Source organism: Chiloscyllium punctatum, chromosome 2, assembly GCF_047496795.1.
Source record: "Chiloscyllium punctatum isolate Juve2018m chromosome 2, sChiPun1.3, whole genome shotgun sequence".
Classification (NCBI taxonomy): Eukaryota; Metazoa; Chordata; class Chondrichthyes; order Orectolobiformes; family Hemiscylliidae; genus Chiloscyllium; species Chiloscyllium punctatum.
Window position 1 is genome coordinate 118,952,452 of NC_092740.1, and position 6,000 is coordinate 118,958,451.

Sequence of the window (6,000 nt, forward strand, 5' to 3'; positions counted from 1 at the left end):
GTGTTGGCCATCAGCTATTTTAGATTTCAGAGTCGGAAAGTGTGCACTTTCCACTTTTCCAAATACATCTCAGCCCAAAGCCAATATCCCCATGGAAACCACACATGTTATATTTCCTCCACTCTCCAATCAGACAAATCATGATTGTGTGATTGTGACTGGAAATGTTCTTTTGGCTTCACCTCACAAGGTTTAATATAAGACAGATAATGCTAAAGGATTGGTTAACTATTCTGAATTCTACCTCCTTGCAATGCAGAAATATGGAACTACATTATGTTGAGTTGCATTTAACTGTCTGGAAACATGTTGAGGATGATACTGGAAGCAGGAAAAAAATCATAACTTAATTCTAGAAAAGGTAATTCAACCTAAAAGCAAAAGCAGTAAATTTTCAGTGAAGGTTGCTAAAAATAAGGAATTAAGGAACAATTGCTGAATATAAACAATGAAAACAACAGAAAAAAGATTAATGTAATTATTAATAAATTAGGTAATGAAGTATAAATTTTGAATGGCAAATAATAAATTAATTATTCAATGTCAGCAAAGGACCATAGATATCTTGGCTGATCTATACTTTAACCCATTCTAAACTTTGTTCTACATTCCTTGATACTTTACCACAATAAAAGATCTACCCACCTCGGTCTTAATGATTGGAATTGACTCAGCATTCCTCCCTTGGAGTTCTAAATTTGTACTACTTTGTCAGAAAAAGTATTTCTACGTTTCACTCCTGAATGACTTATAATATTAAAATCATGTTCTCCTACTTCAGTTTCTCCAGTCAGAGCAAATAGCTTATCTTGATTTAGTCCATTGAATCCATTTTAAAAATCATGTTTAACATTTTAATTAGATAAGAGCATAAGCCATAAAAGACGACTTTATTTGTGTTGCATTGAATACTATGTGCTTGCACACATTTCTGCTCAGAAAAAAACACCCTGTTGGCCATCAGATACAACTGCAGCAGCGAAATAGCTAACTGCAGGGGCAGCACAGTAGTGGCTCAGTGGTGAGCACTGGTATCTCACAGCATAAGGGACACAGGTTTGATTCCCTCCTCTGTGTGGAGTTTGCACATTCTCCCAGTATCTGTGTGGGCTTCCACCGGGTGCTCTAGTTTCCTCCCAAAGTTCAAAGAGGTACGAGTCAATTGGATTGGCCATGCTAAATTGCCCATAATAGGCGAAAGTGAGGACTGCAGATTAGAGTCAAGACGAGAGTGGTGCTGGAAATGCACAGCAGGTCAGGCAGCATCTGAGGAGCAGGAAAATCAAGGGCCCTGATGAAGGGCTCCTGCCTGAAATGTTGATTTTCCTGCTCCTCAGATGCTGCGTGACCTGTGCATTTCCAGCACCACTCTAATCTTGACTCTAAATTGCCCACAGTGTCCAGGGATGTGTAAATTATGTGGATTGGCTCTGAATAATGTAGGATTACAGGGATAGGCTATGGGGTGGGTCTTGTAACCTCAGTGGGCCGAATGGCCTGCTTTCACACTGTAGGGGTTCTATGATTCTATGAGAACACAAGAATTAGGTGAAGGAATGGGCCGTTTAGCTTCAAGAACCTGCTTTGATGTTTGATAAGATGATAGTTGACCTGATTGTGGCCTCACCCCACTTACCTGGGCAACCTTACACACATTGAATAACTTCATTCCCTAAATTCCTTAAAACAAGAAGTTTAAATCACAGGGAATAAGAGAATTCCGTAAAAAAACGTTCATAAGCTGTTCAATTTAGGTAGAGACAGGTTCACCACAAATGGAGACAAGCCTTAGGTAATCCGTAGATAAACACATTTGATGTGATTTTGCGTAATATAAATTGGAAGTCTTGCAAAAGAAGATACCAGTTCAACACTACAGTTTCACACCTGTTCAAATTGTGCACCACTTGCTGTGAAGAAATGTATAATCACTGGTAAGCCCATTTTCTCATGTTGCTGACTTTCTAAATCTCTATATTTGCATTAAATAATGGGCAAAATTAAACATCATTTCATGTCTCTTTCAATTACTGTTTAAAAAAAAAGGCTTTCAAAATGCAGTTCAGATTTGGAATGCTGTGTCCATAATTGCTCGCAAATCATTGAGACCAAATCACCAACTGCCCATGCATTGCTAGCATTTTCAATTTGCAGATGACCCAAGACCAAATGTCATCATGGCAGAGGACAGATGCAATATAGAAGAAATAAACAAGTTGTTTATAAACTCTCTCTATGAAACTATAATCTCCAGTTATAACCTAAACAATACAGAAATGATATAAATGAGCCAAAAACATTATTGAAATATTATGGCTCGAAAGCATCATAATAAAACTGTGGAAGATTGATGACCCCAGAAATTTTGCTTGGGTATATTTAAGATGTCCATTATCAGGGACTCAGATGAATTACCAGGAATCTTGAGAATCAGAGTCCCTACAGTGCAGAGAGAGGACTTGCAGCCCATAAAGTCCACACCAACCCTCTAAAGAGCTGAGCACTCCTGCACCCCATCTCATATTTACCATAGCTTGTCAACCTAGCCTGTGCAACCCTAGACATTACAGACAATTTAGCATAGCCAATCCACCTGCACTGTGGGAGGAAACCAGACCACCTTTGAGGAAACCTGCACAGATACAGGAAGAACATACAAACTCTACACAGACAGTCACCTAAGACTGGAATTGAACCTGGGTATCCTGGTGCTGTGAGGCAACAGTGCTAACCACTGAGACACTGTGTTGTCCCTCAAGCAACATCCTTACTGCTAAACTTCAGTTATATTTAAGATCTAACTCCAAGAATTCTTCCAGACATTGACTTCCATCTACATTTAAGTTATATACTTCTTCGCATCCTCCACTCGACCCTCTTAGACACAACCATGTCTCTCCAAATGGTCTCAGCCAATCCTATCCTTCCATGCTCAACAATGCTGATGTAACCAAGGCCCATCATAATGATTTGTTGCAATGGAAGTATTAACATTCCCTTCATTGCACTGATGAAACATGTAACTCCCCATGTCAGCTACTCAGATCCCATTCAAGGAGATGAACGTTTGACTTCTGCCCCAGTGTAGATCTGTGAGAATATTGTACTGTTGGTGGGTATCCCTCCATGCCAAAGGTTCTGATGGAAACTGAAAATTCCTCTGACACTCTTTGAAGAACAAAAAGTTTTAGCAATGGCCAACAGTACTCCTCGTCCACAGCTGGTCTCTTTGACTTAACACAGATCAATAAAAGCAGATTAATTATCCATTTGTTTTCATTGCTAGTTGTAGAGCACTGTTATGTGACCAGTGACCATGGATACTTGCACATCAGAAACTGGTTATGCATTTCCAACCACATCATTGATGCTATATAAATCCAATTAACTCATTCTTGAAATTAGACTCCATTGAGTCTTCATTTTTTTAAAAAACATTACTCCAAAAGTGCACACAGCTTATTTTTCAGGCAAATGTTGAACCATCTTTACACTGACAAGACATGTCACAGAGTATTCTCTAAGGCAATTAATGATGAGTAACATCCATTAAAGATTACCATCAAACAGATTATCTCAACTGGAGGGGACTGCAAGTAACTGTGCCAAAACATGAATGTAGTTCACTGGCTGTGCTTTTATGCTACAAACTTATTTTACAAAGATTTCTGACATTTTGTTTCATTCTTTATAAGATGTGAGATGAAATCATATTTTTTGTTGCTGTAACATTATTGCAAGCTTCAATATTGTATAACGCGAGAATCTGCGACTCCAATGGGACATTCCAGAATTCAGTCAGTTGTTGATATTTTGATTGGTTTTGCATTATTCTAAGTTGAATTTAATCTTTGTAAAGACTAATCCAGCTACTCCATATTGCATTCCAAAATTTACATTATGATTGTTTGCATTATGGACTTGGGTCCATTTGAGATTTAATATGAAATAATTTATGTGGCAATGCATAATGAAAAAAATAATAATTTGCATTTTTAGGGCATCTTTCACAAGATTTGAACACCCTATCACACATAATAGTTAATTAACTTTTTTTTCTTCCAAGTGTTGCAACCATGACAACAAATGTACACATAGTAAAGTAATAATGGCTAAATGTCCATTCTACTTGGGAGATGCCCTCTGCTCTTTTAAACAGGGCTTAATAGGATGTTACGTGTCTGCATGAGAGGAAAAATGAGGTGAAAGGTTAGCATCCTCATGTAGCACTGATGTTACCTGAATTATGTGTTCTAAAATCTCTGGAGTACAATTTGAACCCAATACCTTTCAAGTCAGAGTGTATTAGCTATTAAGCCACAGCTGACACAAGCTGCAATACTCCTTTTTAATTTTTTTTGATTAATGGGTAACATGTAAAAGAATTTATCACAATGAAGATAATGGGAATTCAATGCCATTCAGTCTAAAGACTTTCTTAACATTCTTCAGTTTGCCTCATGCTCCACTTTTACATTCCTAATCATAATGAACAAATCGCTTTTTTGTGTAATCAGAGGAGAAGCCAATGCAGCTCATTTGATTGGCAACCCATCTACCACCTTAAATATTAATTTCTTTACACTGGTAGTGGTGCGCATAATGTGCGCTGCAACTATTTGTCAAGCCTCCTCTAAAAGCACTTTCCAAACCTCTGACCTCTCTTGATTAGAGGAACAAGGGACAGCAGATACATAGAAGCACCACCCCCTGCAAATTCCCCTCCAATTCACACTTAGTTTGCAACTTGGGAATATATTGTTGTCCTTCATTATTGCTGGGTCAAAATCTTGGAAATCTTTTCCTAACAGTGCTGTGGATGTATCCACACCACATGCACTGCAGCAGTTCAACAAGGCAGCTCGCCATCCAACTTTTCAAGGGCAATTGAGAATGGTGATAAATGCTGGTCACATCATCAACACCTACAGCTGATGAATGAATAATAAAGATCAGCCACGGCATTTATTTTTATCTTGAGAATGAAGTAAAAACAAAGCAGGGACTTGTCCTCCAATAGTACAATGACAACTTTTGCATTTGCAATTTACTCTTCCCCACTATTGGCTACAGTGCCTTCGGCTGTCTAGGTCCTGAACTCTGCAATTTCTCCATCAATCTCTCCATCACATTCTCTTCCTTTAGTAATTCATTTGAAACCTACCTCATTAACTAGTACTAGGTAACATTTCCTAATACCTCCTATGTGTCTTAGAGTGGAATTGTTTTCGCCAATATGTTTGTGACATCCTTTGGGATGTTTTATGTAAAAAGGTGCTCCATAAATGCAAATTCTAATTGCAAATATTTATACTGGGTTATTTCATATTGAGCCATTCATTTCCTCTGATAAAATTACAAAATGATTTCTTATCTAAGTTGGGGCCTTATTGGAAAACCTGAGATTTTTATTCCATGAGCAAATTGAAATAATGTTGTTTCTGTTAGGGATCTGTTTTTGTGGCATCCCTTTTCTTTGGAGATCACCACAAATAAAGTACCATATCCAGTCAAGATTTTTAAACTTAGTTAAAATGCAAACAAAACAAATTGCTAGTAAAACCATTGAAACATTGCCATTATTCTTGTACAATAAAGATATGTGGTTCTATCAGTTGGAAGAAAATTTAATTATGATTGAAATTTATGCCAAACCAATGAATTTGAAAAATGCTTTCTCATGGTGCCTCATATTATAAAATAATCTGACAAGAAATTAAGCAAACTTGAAAACAAAATATAAAACACATTTTAAAAACTATTCTTGTATTCCTTTATGGATTAATTAAAGTCTGAATATCGACTAGAAAGTCTAGATATGGAACATAATTTAGATCTCAATATTCTGAGAGGAATACATTGCTCATCTATTGTATTTTGAACCTACATGAATGTTGTCAACTCCTCCTGTTCTGGTTAAGTGCAGCATACAATCAAAAAAGGAAACCAAATGGATTATTGCTTAGGGACATTAGGAGCTCAAACCAGTAACATAGTTCT